Source organism: Phalacrocorax aristotelis, chromosome 2, assembly GCF_949628215.1.
Source record: "Phalacrocorax aristotelis chromosome 2, bGulAri2.1, whole genome shotgun sequence".
NCBI classification, from domain to species: Eukaryota; Metazoa; Chordata; class Aves; order Suliformes; family Phalacrocoracidae; genus Phalacrocorax; species Phalacrocorax aristotelis.
Genome location: NC_134277.1, coordinates 107,758,051 through 107,778,248, shown reverse-complemented (window position 1 = coordinate 107,778,248; position 20,198 = coordinate 107,758,051).

The window sequence follows — 20,198 nt, the reverse complement described above, 5'->3', positions numbered from 1 at the left end:
CCCTCACAGGAAAGAAGTTTTTTGCTCATTTTTAGCTGGAATTTCCTGTCTTCCAATTTCTGCCTATTGCCCCTTGTCCTATTGTTGGGCATCACTGAAAGGAGTCCAGTCTCAGCATCCTGACACCCACCCTTTAGGTGTTTATAAGTATTGATAAGAAACCCCCTGATTCTTCTCTTGTCCCAGTTGGACACAGCCAGGTCTCTCAGCCTTTCCTCATAAGGGAGATGCTCATGTCCCGTGATCATCTTAGTAGCTCTTTGCTGGCAAACAAAATACTGTTTTTGCTGGATAAACAAAATACTGTTTATTACAACTGCACAGGCTGAGGTGTAAGACTTTAAGTCCAATATATTCTTTTGATGCAATATGTGCTGCTACCTGTGAGTTCATACTTTGCATTAAGGTTGCAGAGAAATATGAAGAACTTGTAAAAAAGACCTCTCTCAACTTGCAAATTCTTTTTCTTTCCTGCTTTTATCCTGACAGACCAGGAATTTTTTGGATTACATCGCCACTTCTTTTCTTCAAGAATTACACCTAGCTTGGATTGTGATTGTTTAATATTTCTGTGCATTTTATGGTATGAACACAGATGTACAAATACACGGTTAAATTGCCAGATTTTATCTTTGCCACAAAATTCCTGGTACAGATATGAGGATCCTTTAGGGTTAACAGAAATTAGGCTCTGCCTTGTCCATGTATGGAATCTGACTTCAAACAAGATATCCTCTACACATCAATTCCTGTTTTTTAGTCTAAATGCTAGAGCCAATGTCACTTTCTTCCTCTCGTCTTCTATAACAGAGTGCTAAGATCATATCCTGCTATCACTCATCAACTAGGGGATTTTAGCTAGGTTAAAGGAAACTGAGAAGGCATAGTCCTGAAAAACACTGACTCGTTTTGCATTCTGATCCAACAAAGCAAAGATTTCTTGCATGCTTCAACGGCTTGGCCAATAAAATGTATCTGCAAATTGGAAACCTTAGGTAATAAGAAGTTTTGACACCTCAGTCTCTAATCTCTCCTGTTAGCCAATTTTATCTGTGTGTCTGCCAGGTATTCATACATATACATGCGGACACAAATATACTTGGGAGGTGCAATTGCAAACCAAAAATACACAATTTTCATTTCTTGAACTCATTATCGTTCAAATTCATCTTGTGTTTCTCTGTTCAGTTATGTTACCAGCTGCCACTCATTTTGCTCCTTACATAGCAATATATCAGTGGAGGCTTGCACACCACCCTTCATTCAGATTAAACAGAAGGAGGAATTAAACTTCTCTCAAGTGCCAATTAAATGCTGAAACAGTGGGCTGCCACCATCGACAGCAAGGTGCTGCTTGGAAAGGCTATTCAGAAGCTAAGCTGTGAGAGCAAAAATGCTATCTGGAAAAGCAAAGGCAAACATGAGATCCCCATGGTTTGAGTGGCTGCAGCTGTGTGAGGGAAGCAGCAGGCCAACAGGCAGGCGGTGGGTGGTGTGTGCAGCAGGGACCTGGGAGAAAGCCAAAGAGTACATTTTCCATTGGCCAAGATAGTTACACAAAAGGCAAATCTGGGAATCTTAACATGTAAGATGCCCTCCCTGCTTGTTCCCAACATGCTGGGAGAAAGATGAGATGATTAAACAAACAAACTTGTTCCCATGAAACATCATAACCATACAGTAAATTATTTTTATTCTGGTAATCAATTAAGAAGGCTCCATGCACTGGCTAATTGCTCAGGCTGGAAGGGTTGGTGGTTTATATTGTTTAGTATCACTAGCAGTAAAGTCAGTGGAGCAGCAATAAAACTTGCTACATCAGTTTTTGTTTTGGGACAGCTGACAAGGAGAGTGCCTCTGAGGCTCCTTTTAACAGAATAGGTGGAAATGTATCATAAAGATACTTCAAAAAGTGAAAGATATGGAAAATATCTGCTTGTTGCAATGTCTTTCATGATTGTAAATGCACTAACAAAATGGAAAAATGTGTTTATATTATTTATCTTTGTAGTTACTTATAGCTATATAGTTATATTTTATATTAATAATGATGTAATTTATAAATGGTTTCTCACATACTCTCATAATTCTTATATATATTTCATTGAAATCTTATGCAATATTTCCTGAATCCAGAAGTAACTAATGTCTGCCTAACCTACTATTATCATCAGTGTAAGAATATAGGATTTGATTTAGTTCAAGTTCTGCTTTCAGCTGGAAGCCCTCTTTCACTTGCTTTAACAGATATTTTGGAGAAGTTGATATGTTCTGCTTTTTAACTCTACTTGCTTCCTTCTATGTTAAATTGTCTAACTCAATGTAATCGGAAAAAAACCCCCACACCTGCCTGATGAACCTCAAATTTGTTCTTGTTTGTGAATGTGATCTTATCCTGTTTGAGGAATAAGACTATTTATGAAATACTTTGCTAATTTACTCTGGGGAATTTGTTAACAAGGTAGGAGTTGGTTCTGTGCTGACCAAAGCATTATTCTCTATAATAGGTGCAGGTAGTTTATTAATTTCCATGAGCTCTCCTAGGACTGGAAAATTATTTGTCCAAAGCTGATACATATTTTTCTGTGATGCTATCAGATATTCATGATTGGAACCAGTTGATATTGTAAATATTCTGCCTTTCATGCAACTATGTGCGCATGCAGTATTATCTTGAAAGGATTATTAGGAATTAAGTTCTCATAACCTAAGAAATAATGACATTCAATGAAAGAAGAAAAGAAACATAGGCAAAGAGTGACAAGCTGCTGATAAAATATCGATTCAGCATACTGACATAATATATTAGAGTAATTTGTAATCATTTTGATTCTGATGTAAAGAATAACGAAAAATCATTGTTAGCTTCCAAATTTTTATTTTTTCAAAAACAACAGTGAATAACAACCAGTCGACTTCTTGCAAGAGAAACATTAAAGTGTATGTTACACAAGTCTTTAATTCCTCCAGATTTTTCTATCACCACTTTGACAAACCTGATAGTGAATGGTTTATTCATACACCTTTACTGCTGCACCAAAGCGGTTTGATGCATAATACCACAGCTGGTTCATGTTACGACAGTCTCCTTCCGCAGGAACAAAGTTATGTAGTCACTCTTCACAAGTTTATACATGAGCAGCTATTTCTACATATTTTCACAGAAATCTTCAGAACTAAATAAAAACTGCTTTAGTAATTTATAAAGAAAGTACAGTAACAGTCTTCTTTCTCAATTTTTAGTTTATGCCTCTAAGAGCTAGCACTTCCAAGCACTAGATCAGCATGATAAATGTTAAATGAATTTCTACAAAGCAGAGTTGCAGGCACAATGTCAAGCCCAGCTTAGATGAAATGCAATAGCACCATTCAATGTAACCTATCTCTCTTCTCCCCCAGTCCCTGCCCTTTTCCTGTTATTCTGATAAAAAGCCTAACCATGTCTCCCTCCAACAATTGACTATAATCACATTTTTCTCTCTCTTTTTTGAAGGGCATGGAGGTCAGGCTAAGTTGAAAGGCAAGTAAAAATCTGTGGACCTCTTACAGAGCACGGCCAGCTACCACCTCATGGGTGTCATACAGGCTCCAGGTCAAGTACCTCTGCTCATCTCAGACACAGCAAGCCATGAAGAATGATGCACACACTGACAAGGGAGGCCCTGCAGCAATGTGGCATTCCCACAGTGAACGGATAATTTTTTCCATCTTATGTTTCCTTAGCACAAGGCATCTGAACCCAACATTTGGTGTTTAGGTCTTGCCAAAATATTAAAGCAGAACTGGCCTACTTAAATTTTTGCAGGGAGACCTGAGCTTATGCTGTCTGCTCTTTGAGCTGTTTCAGTGCAAGCCAACTCTGAAAAGAAAACCATATGAGGCAAAATGGAGGGTTCAGGACAAAAAAAAGCTCATTTCTTTAGTAGTACAGAGCTTGTGCAAATATAACCCTGATAACACAGTTGATCATATCTAACCAGACTTGGGCTCAAGCATGATTGAAAGGATTATGCAATTATTTTTTCTACAATTATAACCTTGTAAATGTGTATATGTCATGCCAGATATCCACATTTTAAACAAAGAATTTAAGTTTGCATTTTGTTATTGGAAAACAGAAACAAATTTAGCTATGCAGGAAAACAATATGAAAACCAGAAAGAATTCAAGTTTTCAGGATGGATTCATAATTCAGCTAATGTGTTCCTTTAAATTGTATATATTATCCTACTTTATGATTTGGGCATACCCAGCAACACTGGCAGAATTCATAGAAAATCATGACCTACAGTTCAAAGGTCTTGATACATATTCATTAAACATGTCATGTTTATTCATAAGACTTACACAATATTTCTATAAAATATTGATGTATTTTACTATATTGCTATACTTAATATTAATTTTTGTGTCTCAGAATATGAATTTAAGTTAGATTAAAATACAATGTTTTAATATAATTCAAAGGGAAAAGATTAGAATTAACTCCTCAGTTTGCACAGATTGGAAACCAGATAAGATATGGAGATTTATAGATTTCTTATAAACTTTGTGCAAAAATAATGAACAATAATTCATACTTTTAGCTTTGAAAGCACTACATTTACATTTCAAGAAAATGAATGTGTATACATTGATTTGGTTTTATTTAATTTTATTTTTGCATCTCAAAAGCAAAGACAAAATTAAAAATCACTAATACCAGGAGGGTGTGCGTGTGTATGTGTGTGTGTAGATTTATTCCAACCCAACTTAGAACCTGCAGTAGCTGGGTTTGTGTAATTACCTGTTCATTCCAGTAAAACCAGCAGACTATCTTAGACTACTTCTCTGTGACCTCTAAGCAGTGATCTCAGTCCCTCTGTGTGCTCCACGCATCCTCAGAAAGTGATGAGCTGTCCTGTTCTTGCACATTCGTTCAGGGTTACCTTGGCAACCACTTGATAAGATGGTGCCATAATGTCTGTCCAGCTTTTTTTGCTAGAGCATGAGTTTATAGACTAGACAATTTCAAAAGATGGTTTTCCCCCCTAGGGCCTGTAGACTCAGTATAGATTTCTCCCTATCTTAATAACATACTTTCCTTGCCAATAATCCAGTGGTTTTTATGGCACTACTTCCGACATATGTATGCAGGCATAGACTCGACTGCTCTGTATTCTACTACCTGCATTTACTAAATATTCATTTTTAACCCAGGTTTCTCAAATTTATGTGCCCATAATTTCTACAGATAGGTTTGTCTCTGTTCACCTTCATTCTAAATTCTGCTTGCCACTGATGTTTAACATTAGTGACAATTGTAACTAAATTTTAAGAAAGACAGGGATGTCAAAGATGTTAATTTACTTTATATTAATTTGGTATAATAATATTATTCAAGAATATAATTTAATATTAGTTTTATATAGTGACATACAGAAGACAGATTTCAAAGACGCTGTTTTCTGACAGTGTCAGAAACCAGGCAGCTGAAACCAGGCGGCTGAAGAGAGGAAAGAAAAAGAGACTATTGTTGCCATCAGTGAAGGAAAGAATGCTCTGTGAGCTCAAACAGAGGTATATACAAGAGACAGTTCATGGATCCTGGAACACCCGGAAACATAATTGGAGATTATACCATGTTAGACACCAGATAATCCATTTTGAGATTTTTCTTCTTTGAGGTTTCTGTGATTGCTGATGAAGGTCCAAGTCACACTGCAAATGTGAAGTGTGCAAGAAGAATAAAAGCCCATTGTCAGACATGGGAGAAATTAACTGAAAAACCTCCCAATAGTTTTGTTTCTGTTTTTACGTCATGTTTATCGTTTCAAATACTTCAGTACCCACAGAGGTTACAACCTTGCAAACAAAATGGTTCTAGTGCTGAACAGCCTGTCGTAGACCTGCCTGAGCAGCCAGGCAAATCCAGCGCTTGCACACTGACCCAGAGTAATCTTCAGTGAAGATAGATACCCAGCAGCTGGATCAGGGAGATCTGGCGTAGCTGCTTCAGTTCTTCTCAGAGAAATGGGTTTATGTGGGGTAAGGGTGAAGGGATCCTTAGAAAAGTACATCTATATGGGAGAAGTAAAATTTCACTTACTTCCCACAGAGAGTAGGAGAAGTTATTTGCAATGGCTATTTTTGTGAACTGTTTCTCCCAGTAGCTGATCAGCCATATAATTTCTATGGTAAATTATTTTGATCATATTATTTTAAAGTATTTTCATTTTAGTCAAAACTTCTAGTGATCTGCGTTAATTGCTCTTCCTATTATGTCCTCTCACCTTTTATGTACCACGTACATAATTTTCTTTCTTCTATCTTATAAAAAGGAAAAAAATGACACAAAGTAATGTAAACTGTGAAGATAAAAGCAAGTATCATGGTAACAAATTCTGATGGTTTTTAACTTAGAGTCTTGAACATTCTTTTTGGCATGTAATTTCCAACTCTAAGAATACCTACAACAATGCACACTGAGGTGAGTTTGTCAGGACTAAAAACACTGGGTGATGGGTTCAGGAGGCTGGAGGCTCTGAAGATACAGCTGGAAAATTTAAGGAGAGGTGAAAGAAGAGAGAAATAGTCTTTTTCTTCTCATTCGTTTGTTGGTTAGAAGAGACTCCAATAACTCTATGTGCAGTGAAACTTAAAGGAAAACGGTAGCATTAAAAGCTCAAGCTGCTGTTTGCTGAGTTTCTAGCCTGTTAACTTAAGATGAACATGCTTTTTTTTTTGTTCTTCTGCTGTCTGTCTTGATTTTTACATAGTCTTTCCCTGACTTTAAAGCCAGAAAGGCTCACAAGAATTAATTATTTTATTCTTGGAAGTCTCAAAATAAAATAACACAGTTATATTTTTAAATTTTGATTTCTGATACAGAAAGAGAGTAAAGGTATCTCTATTTTGCATAGCAGATAATAATAAGAATATATAGAACAAGCTCTAATAGGACTTTTGCATTCATACTAACACATAACTTTGCATTCATAAAACCATAATTAATTTAGGTAACAGTGCAGCGTGAATGGACATTATGTCACAAATAGTATAATTTTCTTTTTTAATTATTTCCACTCTATATGTGGTATTGTCAGCCTTTTAAGCAAATCAGGAATGTGTTCACTGCTCTCCTTTTTCTCCTTTTTCTTTTTGGTGTGTTAATTTCTTTTTTTTTTTTCCTTCTTACTATTGACAAGGATAAGCAAATTTTCAGCTCCTTTCAACAACAAATAAAACTCCAAGGATGTATTTATTTTTTTATGTTAGTGCCTCAGTAATCACTTGACATGTTGTAAAGTGGGAGTTGAGAACTACTGAGGCTGAAAAATCCTGCGGTAAAATTAAATGTGTAAGAAATTTCCGTGTGTGGTTTGTAAAGAGAGAAGGATGCTTCACTTCTCGAAATAAACTAGGTGAAGCCTCACCCACTCAAGTACATTAATATGGTGCAGTGACCTAAGGAAGCACTCTTTTCTCGATGCTGAAATAAAAGACTAGCTAGTTTCAGGACAAGAACTAGAAGAACTCAAGTCTAAATTAAAGATTTCTGTAGCCTGAACAAAAGACACATAAGAACTTGAATTTAATGTTTTGACTTGGGGATATATTCTAGATAAATTCAAAACATTATGCTACGTGCATCTAATCACAGACTGTTTCTCTGAGGTGCTGCACAACCAACACTGCTGCGTTTTTTGATTTCAGGGCTAGCTCAATGTGCAGCAGGTGCTGTTGCATTGCACATATCTGTTCTACCTTCACTTTCTGAGCTCTCCCAGGAAACCTAAAGCTAAAATAAAAACAGATTTCCAAGGTTAGTGCCTTAATTTAAAAAAAAAAAAAGAAAAGAAACAGAATAAAATGTTTTTGTGGATTCTAGTTGCCCATCCATAGGTAGTAAGGTAGTATTAGCATTTTAAGTTGTTTTTTGTTATTAAACAGCTAGAGAAAATGTGTTAGGCTCGATTTACCTAGCATAACACATGCAAATGGGTATATCAACTGCATCAATTTTAATAAAAATTAATACAGTCACACAAGAAGGTGGACTACTGAACTTCTAAGGTTCTTTCCAACCTTATTCTTCTATGATTCTATGAAGTTGACAAAACCTGACAAATCTGAAAACCTTTTGGCTTTAATAGATCAAGATAAAAAGTAGATATGAAATGTTTTAAGATCCGTCTAGATTAAGAGATTTGCTATGGAAAATAAGAAGTATTATTTACTGTTTGTAATAAGCATACAAATTTGTGTATCTCTGCAGCGACCTCAGCAATCTCTCAGCTTATACATACTACACAGGATTTCCTTTTCTACAAGAAAAATGTCTATACTGCTGTTAATTTCCTCTTGAAATATTTTACAGTCCTTTTTGTTACCATAACCAAAGGAAATCTCCAGTCAAAATATTCTGAGTTCCTTGCTGGGGGCTTGAAACTTTATCTACAAAAGCCCGCACAAACTAGTATCTTTTAATTATGCCAGTTTGCTTCCAGTACACTAGAAATTTACCAGTCTTTTAACTAAACAGTTATTCACCAGATGGAGTTGTAAAAGGAAATGAACTTTAGTTTGAAAAAGAAGGTAATATTATATTAGGAGATGGAAATGCTTTTTAAATTAATTTCATAGTTAAAACAAACATTAGAGGGACATTTTACCTTTGCTAAAGTAACAACTATGTTGAAATTAAGTTTTCTAGTAGCAGCAAGAAATTATTTTACAAGCAAACATGTTTTCTGTTAGCAAGCCTAGTGAGATGTTCACTGACAGGTGGCCACCATGCCTTCATCCTCTTTTGTATTTCTTATACCTGAACTTCATTAACATTGCTTTCTGTGCATAACCCAGAGCTTCTTCATTAATAGCCTGATGGAGTAAACCTGTATGCTAGTTCGTATAGAGCAAGAGTTTCTAGAAATCAGAATAAGACCTTTGAAAAGATTAATACTTATCCACCAAAATGAGAGTTATAACTTGTGAATGGAAGAATAAGTCCCTGCAGTTTGGTGTATTTACTCCAGAGTTCCCACGTATTAAAAATTACTCTTCACTTTTCTTGTAAAGACACAGATATATTCTGCATAATTTTCAGGACAGGTCTCTTCCCTTCCTAAGTAGGGCAGGTTTTTCCTACTCATGGAAAACTTTAACATTTTGAAATTTCCAAACTGTCTTCAGGACAATTTACTTTGGTTTTGTGCTCCCACATTATTTTCAATCGCAATCCTGAACTCTAGAGAATTTATAGTGCATCTGTTAAGCTTTTGGTCACAGAGCTGGTAGTCTGACCAGATACCCAGTTCAGTAGATGGAAACTGAGATGCTTCATCACCCCATCTGTGCCACTAAGCTGGCAGAAATTCAAGGACTTTCCGAACTGTACTCTTCAGATTTCTGTGAAATCAGAGTTGGCAAAACACACTGTCATAGTAGAATGCTTTCAGTTTGCCAAACTGCCGATTCTAAAATTACCTTCTCAGTCATTTATTAATTTTTAATTTGTCATCCTTCCCTATCAAAGTTCATGTAGTTAAACTAAGTTCTAGCTATGTGAATTGCATTATCACATAGATATCATGGCTATTCAGATGATTAAAGAGGAAAGGAGACTTAGCTTTTCTACACTTATCTATGTGTGTGTTTCCAAAAGTTGGATGCAGGTGCAGAAGTAAGGAAAAAGGAAGCAAAGGCTGTATGCATACATCTTGCCTTTTCCAAATGGAGGACTAGGAGGTGTTTGGCTTGTCAGTATCTGGAACCAGAGTTCACGCTTCCCTTGGTCAACTAATACATTTCAGTTTGTGGAGGGGTGAAAACCAGCAACACGGCCTCTAAATGACAGAAGCTACTATGATTTCCATTTCTTTTCAAAGAGAGGACCTGAGACAGCTCATGAATGATATACAATCCATAAGATATAAGAGTAACTCTTTGCCTTATTCTTCCACAAAAGCTATCTAAGAAATAGATTGTATTTGAATATAACCCCAGAATAATTTCAAATAAATTAATGTAAATTAAGGTTAATATCCAGATGGTTTTACTCACTACAAAGCTTGGGAAAATGGAGTTCCTTAGATGTAATTAGGTCACAGTATCACAAGATTGCAGGACAAGACATTTTCTTCTGCCTCTCTAAATCAATAAAAATACACACAAGAAAAAAGACAATAAAAGCTCAGAGTTATGGGGGTTTTATTGTAAATACTTTCCAGTGTCCACAATTTCTAGTAACGGCTACACAAATAACAAGGTACCGCTACCTGGCAGCTGATCCACTAGTAGTTATTATTACTTAGAATCAGGTACAACCCCCTCTGTTCTGTCCTTGACATTTTACTTCAGCCAGCTTCTTTATTCACCTCTGATGCTTTTTTATTTTTCAAGCTCTTACAAAAAGTTGTGGAGTGTATTCTATTGTCATCCTTTTGTCAAGCAGTACCTGGTATTTTGGCCTTTTAGAGGCAACCTGCTGATGATAGAATGAAAAGTAGTGACATGGAGCTCTATTGAGCTTGTTTATTTATAGAGTATATGCCCTTAAGTGGCTCCTCAGCAGGTCACAGAGACACAGGAAATCCCCTTCATTCAGAAGTTTCAGCTCAAACACCAAGGAACAACAGAGCTGTGAAAATTAACCCTAATTAAAACTTCATGGAAAAGAGCAATTTCTTCCTCCTTTTGCCAGAATGCACACCAAGAAACCAAGTCACACAAGTAATAACTGAATAGTATTTCTTCAGCCAGTGCACACTGTTTATATTAATTTAAAAAAAAATGTAAAATCATGTGTAAGATTTCCATCTGATGATTCTCACAATAAAAATATTATTTTCTCACAACAGAGACTTACTTTATATGCCAAGAGATCTCAACAAAAGAGCATTGCTAGAAGTATCAGAATCAGAATTCTGGAGGAAAGAACCATTCCCAGAATCTTATTGCTCAGTCAGGCCACTGATGTTCAAAGAGATACTCAATGTTTTGACTAGGTGAGAACCGAAGCCTTATTTCACTAAAGGTGTACAGAGATCTTTTCATATTGCCTACAGAGAGCCCTATTCTTCTGCTGTTAGTGGCAATTAAATGGTTACTTCCAGACCTCTCAGTATTTGTTGAGAGGCTGTATTTACTCAGGGCTAATGTGTTTATTATAACTTTCCACCTTCACATACAAACATACACAAAATAATTTCCTTCACCTGTGATTTCACCAACTAAACATTTTTGTCAACGTACAGGTTTCTCTCTGCACCCATAACAGAAACACTTAGTCAAACTTACTTTTTCACCTTATCACAAACTCCATGTCATATGCCCTCTCTTCTCACTCCTTCTCAAGTAGTAGCTGGAGAAGTTAAAGCAATACCAGACAAGCTCATAGCTGAAGCACCGCCACAGGTCATGCTATAAAAGCTGTTCATCAAGCACAGGGATACAGTTGCCTGGCACCCATGGAGTTTGAATCACTCACATCCACATTGGCACTTCCATGCTCAACTATAGTGATTTAATGACAAGAAGAAAGATATGGAAGGATAGGGTTCTTATTATTCCCTACTTCTTCCTCATGGATATCATGTAATCTCTGCCAACTTTAATATAGAGCCAATTTAATTTATGGAAAGAAAAAACGTAAACCTCTTCTCTCTTTTTCTATTGAACGAAAATATAACCTTCTAAATGGCCTAGAACCTTTAGCTATCAGAAGAACTGCTCATTCATCTACCTCACCCTAAAACATAGGCCTCCTCTTGAGCCCACTGCAGTTAGCAGAAAGGTTTAGGTTGAGTTCAATGGGTTTTGGATTAATTCTTCTGAGAGCACTCACTTCATCCCACTTCTGTTATTAGCTCTCCATGTTGCTGTAGTATTACTGAAAATTCTCATCTACAAATAAAGACCAAGTATTTAACACACAGAAAACCAATTAATTTCAAAATTTTTTAGGGATTTTTTAATTCAGCCTTTTATATACGATATTGTTTATACTGGAACTTTTACATAATCACTGAACAAGTGAAACTGCCAGCCTTTAACTCAGTTCCTGTAAGCATCACTGCATGCGAGGAGATCCTAAGTGAAAATTTTAAGCCATGTACATGAAAGCTCTTTGAGGAGGTGGTTTACTTCCCAAATAATTATTTTAAAGAAATAACACCTTAAAGTGATCCATTGATAACATATTATTTTTAAGTGAAGACTTGAAGTCATTTAGCTTATTCTCAGCTGAAATTACTTCTTTTTGCTCCTTTATGAGACTATTTGATGACATAGTAGAACTGCAGCCATTCTCTGCTGGCTATTTTCTTGGAATAGTAACAGTTCACTGCTCCCTCCCCGAAGCAAAATGGCCAAAATGCACTTCGCTATCTGTCTATTTGTCATCACTTACATGATCTCCATATCATCCTAACAAACACCTGGGAATATATGGGTTGTTTTTCCATAGAGCATTAATGTGGGCCAGGGAGGTACCTCTCCAGAGACACTGAGAACCATGCCTGAGCCTCATAGCCCAACTTTGTCTCACTCAGAAATCCCATTCCAGAACCTGCAACCAAAATCAATATGTCTGCATTCCTCTTCTTTGAATTAGATGGCATATAGCCTAACAAAGAGGGAGGGATGACAAGGTAGGAAGCAGTAGTTCAGGTACTTCAGGATGCACCTTAAACAACACAGGAGAAGCTAAGACCTTCCCACTTGCCAGATGTGGCAGGAAGCAAAAAGTTTCAAGCTAAAGGTGTTGTTCACAAGGGCAAAGGGAACATAGATGATAAAATGAAATAGGAATCTAGGTCCTCAGTGTCTACCTAAAATCTGGAAACTCTGTATGTCAAACAGTTAAATGTAAGCCTGGGCCACGAATAAGTATGTTGCACCACAGAAGCCATAAATTACCGTGCTCAAGTAGAGACACCGGTCCTACCTGTCCTGGTTTCAGCTAGGATGGAGTTAATTTTCTTTCTAGTAGAATAACCTCCCTCGACCTGCTGGCCACACACTGGTGTTTTAGTTACTGCTGAGCAGTGCTTACGCAGAGTCAATGCCTTTTCCTGCCTCTCACCCCACCCCACCAGCGAGTAGGCTGGGGGGGGCACAAGAAGCTGGGAGTGGACACGGCAGGGACAGCTGACCCCAGCTGACCAAAGGGCTACTCCATACCACATGGCATCATGCTCAGTATATAACCTAGGGGAAAAGCTGTCCAGGGGTCTGCTGCGTGGGAACTGGCTGGTCAGCAGGTGGTGAGCAACTGAATAGTGCATCGCTTGTTTTGTATATTCTTTATCATTAGTATTATTTTCCCTTTCTTTTCTGTCCTATTAGATTGCCTTTATCTCAACCCATAAGTGTTACCTTTTTTTTCCAGTTCTCTCTCCATCCCACTGTGGGGAGTGAGCAAACAGCTGTGTGGTCTTTAGCTGAGTGCCAGGTTAAATCACAACACTACCTTTTCATGATGTGTGTTATGGAAGGAACTTCTGCTATAAAAGATCCATTTTTATTTTTATTTTTAAAATTTTCTTTTACTATTTCTACAGAAGACCTCAGACAGCTGTTTCTATGCTCAGCGCCAATGACCACCATTTATTTTCAGGCTTGTGATCTGCCTGGGTCTCAGAGAGTTGCATTTTTGATCTACTCATACAATCACTAAACTAACAAATCCACACAGCCTGTTCTTAACTGCTAAGATAGTTGTCAGACTGACCTCCAAAATAAGTTCTACACATCTTCTCTTCTCAAACTTTGCATTGTTGAAACTTCAGTGACAGTTCTTACCTTTGTGGTTAATCTCTCCATTATCTTAACAAGAAGTAAAAAAAAATTATTATTTTTTTTTTAGCAAAAGATGGCTGTTGATCAAAATTTTATCTTTCTTGTGTTTTGTACACAAAAACTATGTACACTGTTGATTCCAAAACCATACTATAAGATTAAACTTTTTAGGACTCTGTAGGCCACTAGTTCTAAGCCTAACTTTTGAAAAAAAAAAGGTTTCACCCATAATGTTATGTATAGTCTAATAAACTGCAATAGTAGGAAAACACAGCTGATTTCCCTTGGCTGATCTCCATCTGTTCATAGCATAAAACATAATGTGAATATGTAGTTCAATTAATTTGAAAATACTGTCTTAATCAGTTTGGTGGCAGGTCTCTGAATGAAGAAAGAATAGAACTATTAAAAAGATATAACATTTTTTCCCAGGGAGTCCGATTGAGAGTTTTCTTAAAATTATGTAACATTTTGTAAAACATGTGCATAGGAACATTAAAGGGGAAAATCTACTACATTTGGAGGAGAAGAAAGCACTTTTACCTCTGTCCTTTTGAGGTCTGAATTTTTTAAATCCTGACAATTTTTTTTCCTACAGTATGAATATACAGATTTAGTTCAGAAAGAAAGCATTTGCCTTTGCCTCTTTGTACAACATTAAGAATTTGATGGCCATCTGTACCAGAAGCACAGCAGTAACCTGTGAAAGAAATGTAAATTTCAGACATCCTAAATATTCCTCAAGCAGAGACATTGATAATTTTTGATCTAGAGTTGTGGAAGCGACTTCCCACATTCCCACGGAAAATTATTCCTAAAAATAACACTGATCTTTTTCACTACATATTTGATCGACAGCAAAAGGTTAACACTTGCATCAAGAGACAGTAACTTTTAAGCAAAACAGATATGCACATGCTTTCCTGCTTTCAAGCATAAATATAAAAGAAAGCCCAACAAAACCAAACACAGACTAGCTTTCCTTCTTTAGAAAAAGACAGAAAGGAACAAGACACTCAGAATGTTTTCCTGTGTGATTGCAAGGTTCACTGAACTGATATACATTCTTTCATTTCCCCTTACTTAATAAGTAGCCTAAACTGAAAACAAAAAGGGTAGGCATCTCCATGTGATGCAACAGTGTCCCTTACTTGTTGCGTTAATGGTAGGAGTCTGAGGAGTGGCTGGGGGAGATCAGACCATTGAGTCACAATGTTCAGACAGGACCCCCTTGCTTTCTAAACTCCTTCTCCAAGAGGAGCCTAGGTGCGGCTAAGTCCAGTCTTAGTCTCAGACTTGGTCAACAGTTTATTTTCTAAGGGTTGTAGGAGCAACCACTTGTGAGAGTATTTGTTGTTAGTAACTAATTTGGCAGATGTCCAGGCCAGTCACATTCAATGAGAACAACCACAGCTAGGTTAATGAATAGTACGATTTATTAAAGGAACAGATACACAGGTTCTTTGGATTACTGGTGATAAGATTGCTGGTTACAAGACATAAAAATACTAAGAAGATGAGTAACACTGCCAGGCTACAAATGCATTACGCAAATAGGAAGCATTGGAGATTTAAAGTGAAGCTAAGCTATAGAGAGGCTTCTAAGTTTTCCCGGGGAAACAGTTGGTATAATCAGATGTTCTGATCTTACCAAAGGTGTCCCAGTGGGGGGGAATAGAGGCTCAGCCTGTCGTCTGGTCCCAGAAGTCAGGGTGGTATGCGACAGTATCTTCCCCAACACCCTCTTTCTCTTCACACATTTTATGCTATTTTTGTCTTTCAGGAGGAGCTTGAGTGACTCTAGTCATATATACCTTTATTATGATTGGTGTAAAATTTCCTCGCTTTACTTTTAAAAGCATAGACTAGAAGAAATCCAAAGCGCATGCCCAGTGAGGGGTGGGTGCACCTTAGAGGTGAGTAACTTTTGGGCTGGAGGTGTGTTTTGGTATTATAATGATATTATAATGAGCAAAGTTCACCAAAAGGACATCATTTTGTTGAAAGTATGACAGACTGTTGGCCCAGGGTAACAAATATGCAGCTTACCAGCTCCATGGTACCTCGAGTTCCCATTTATCACAGAGCCTAGCCATGATGCCTCCACACCGCTCCACCCTCCAAACAACTCCTCTTAGAGTCAGTACACCAAGTTCTCCTGGTATTGCCAACATCTATGGTTACTAGGGAACTTCCGTGGAATGGAGTCCTCACCTATCAGCTGCACTTCACCCTGACAGCTTTTTCAATGCTGTACCTTTTCTGAAAACATAAGTTTAATTTCTAATTCACCTCCAGCAATCATTCAACACTTGTATACCTGACATCAACTAGTCTAGTGATAGAATATCAAACTTTTCCTTTGTGGGCACAAGATGTTCATATTTGTGAACATCACCACAATCTTATTGCCACACACCTCTCTACGTACTAGAACAGGTAGACTAAGATGGCTGTGGACCTCTCAGTCACATCCTCATTCATAACAATGATTGAAAATATATTAAAGAAACCCAACTCCCATCTTGTCCTTGAGCAAATTCTCTCATGTGCTCCTTTCTACTCAGATCATATGACCATTTACACCTTTCAGTTCAGAAAACACATTTTCTCAGGTGTAATTGCTGCCTGTAGCTGGGTTCAGAAACTCAGTTTTTATGCCAGTCTAAAAGATGTTGGTTTTATATATTCAGTCCTTAAAATAGAGATCTAACATCTTGTAAGAGGTGTCAAGCACAATTTTCAAAAAAAAGGATTTGGGTCAAGAAAGATTATTTACTCTATGTACTATTAATAAGTCTGCTCATAATGTCTGAAGTGATTGCCAAGAAACTTTTTGTCCTGTACATTATGTACTGACAACCTAACTTCAGGATGTAACTTATGTACTGACAAATTATCTTCAGGCTAAATCAAGGATCTTTTGATTCTATTTAAGGCACCCACTATCAGCAGAACTATTTCTCTCTTCACAGCCTCTCCAAATGTGCCAACTTTTCTCACAGAAAGTCTCAAACATGGTTCATTCTCCAGTATTCACCATTTTCCCCTTTCAGTTCCTCCCTGTATTCAGTAAGAAACAGGCTTTCACTGTTCCTTCTCTTTGGCTGGAGCAAAAAACATACATCTCCAATTTCCATTGGTTTTCCCTACCAATCGTTTCTCTCTGTTGGTAACTCTTCTGGATTTCCATGGATGGCTAATTTCTCCCAGAATTAACTATCCATACAACAAAAGGCAATTCTATGTGACCAGTATAATTTCAAAAATCATAAAAAAACATTCATCAACCAAATCTTTGGATTTTAGAATGAATCTTTTGGAATTAAGATAATTTTGGTATATAAAATTGCTACTGATTTAGCACTAGTAATGTTGCCTGGCCAGCTGACTGACAGAGTGACTGAGTGTAAAATCCTAGTCACCGACAACATTTTTCATTATTATGAAAAAAAGCATAGGTATGTATCTGTATTTTTCAAATGTGTATTTTTTACAGAATTTTCAGCAAATCACAGGATTATTATGGATAATGCATTTTTAGTGCACAACTTCTCACTGGTGCTAACAAGATGAGAAAACTTTTGATGAACAATGAAACTCTTCTGATTTGATTCTATTCTACAAAGAAAATGGAAAAATAAACACTGTATTCTTTCATGTAAATAGAGCTATAAAGCAACACAAAAATCATCCCCAGTGGACTAAATTATAGTAAACTTCTGTATAGTAGATGTTTTAAAAATTTTTGATGTTTCAATATATATACATTATCCTTACATTTGTGTTGATAAATGGAGTGCAAAGGCTTGCAAAATGCTTCAAACCTTTTATATGTTAAAAAACTTGTATACATCTTGAGTCTTCTTTAACCAACATACATGTACCAATAAAGGATATTCTATTTAAGCAAACATCTTTTAACATTTCTGTATTGTAAATACTTTCCCCATAGGAAAAAATAATAATTTTTTTGTTTGACAAAAGAAACAAAATATTCCTGTCTACGGCATAGAGTTCTGTATGCATGAAGTTCCCTGAAGGTCTTTCAGTGTTGGTTCCACTGAAGAATCAGGGCTCAGAGGTAAAAGGGTCATTAATGTCACCACATAGTTTCCAACAGACTCAGTCAAAACTTTGTCAAAATTTGAGGGATTCGTGAGAACAAAGGGTTTTGTTTGGTTGGTTTTCCCCATGCAAAGTGAAATTTAATAATATACTGAGCTATTCCAATTGCTTCCTCTGTGGACAGAATATACTAATTATTGTTTCCAAACTATTTTGTGTCTAAAGTGACCCCCAGAGAGAAACGTATGGAATCAATGGGTGCTGGGGGGGTGTTGTTGTTTTGGTATGCACTGATAAAAAACTCGTATCTGTGAAGTATCTTCAGTGAACATTTGGAAATGTTTCTGTGCTCACTTCAGGAACTCAAAGAGAAAGCTCTTGTTATCTATTAATTCTTTAAATTCAGCTGGCTAATTTATATTTTAAAATTGCAATTACAATCTAAAAAGAACAGAAACAGTTTTTTAAAAAAAGTTCTCAGTTTCTGACCAGCTGTATTCTTAAGATTTCATTTTCAAACATCAGTCATTCACAGATGAACATCTAAGACCTTTCTGACAATATACCAGAACAGTTCTGCATTGCCATAAGTCGTGTAGAAATGGAAAGAGATAAGCAGAAGACTCTGACAGACAGCTGTAACAGAAAGATTAAAAATGCTCATAGTATATAAAGTTCAAGTGGAGTGCAGATCTTACTACAGAAAATCTGCACTTCTAGACAGGTGCATTCTGCTTATGTCTAGACCCAGAGAGACTTCCAGTGCAAACTGAAGCTGCTCACTTCCTTGGAAATGATTCTCATTTTATTACGAATATTTTCTGGTATCTGAAAGTCTTTGTGATTAATTTTGAGGAGTAACTCAAAATGCCATTTTTGATCTATGGGAATTCTCCTTACCATTTGGTTCTTATCTATTTTAAAGATTACTTCTCCTTTTGTCTCTTAATTGGTAAGTAAAGATGGATTCTGAATGTTCAAAAGACTTCTCTCCTGTTGCATGCTATTAGGGAAGAGCTTGGACAAAAGACAAGTACTTTTTGTTCATTATGAAAGAAAACTTTCTTCCAAACTGTATATATGTCACAGAGACTGTCTTTCCACAGGACTTTCCCAGTTATAATAGATGGAGGGAGTTGGAAAAGTACTTGTTATTTCTGCTCAGACTTCAGTTGTATAGTTCCATTTAAATCTTGAAAAAGGATTTTTTTTTTTAAGGAGAAGGTCTATGATAGGCAGAGACAGATGGAAAGGTATTTCCATATATTTTTTTACAACACTGTTACATAACATATTTGGTGTGAGTCATGGAAAAATCTTCCTACACATTCTTACAGTACATATTGATGAGTGTGAGAGGCAGAGAAAGAGAGCCTGTAGCAGCCAAGTTCAGAAGCTTGACACATCGTGCAGTGGCATTTGAATCAAGTTCTTCAAAAGGTTAAAATAAAAGTCCAGAGCAGGAAGTAGTGTTTTTTTCATTATCATGGCAAAATAAGTCATACTGTGAAAGTGATCATACTTTTGGCATTTTCATTACTGTCCATTCTATTTTTCTGTATATATGATACACTGTATACACACATATATTTTTATGTGTGTTTATGCCTACTCTGAGCTACTTTATAAATGCGTGATATGCATATATGAAATCTATGTATAAATACTGTATAGATAATTTTATTAAAAACATATTCTTTTCCCTCCACTTACATTTCATACCTTCCTTTTCTAAAGACAGAATACTCTGCTCTCATCTTGTTCATTTATTCTCTGCTTAACCCTACCTTCACTTCAAATTCTAGATGGTTGTAATAACTAATAGTGTCTCTTCATCCTACCGATGTTAATTTGAAGTCTAAGCTCCATGTGATACTTCTCACCCACTATCTGTAGCTTTCCATCATCTGGGTCAACTACCCAGTTTTACTATGTTCCTGTGTAATCATAATCTAGTGTGGGATTCAGCTACAGGTTGACATCTACACTGGCATGAATGCAGGTGGGTGTCTACATGTGCAAGACATATATAACTTGGAATTACAATTTATTAAAATCAAGTTAACGCTGAATACAGAGTCTGGAGAGCTACTCTGCTAATCAACCACTGCTTCAGGGTATTCTGAATAACTGCCTAGGCTCAACTGATTATATTCTTCAGGACCTTTCCTTGGCTGCCCTACTATTCAAACACAATATAGAACGTCCTTAGTATCCTGGCTGGCTCTTCTATGGGAGGACATTAGGGGTCTCATAGGTATTATGACCTCTCTGCCAGCTCTGTGTATTTGTCATGGGTAATGGTAAATTGCCTCAAATGGTAGTGGACATCTATGTTTAGGCAACTG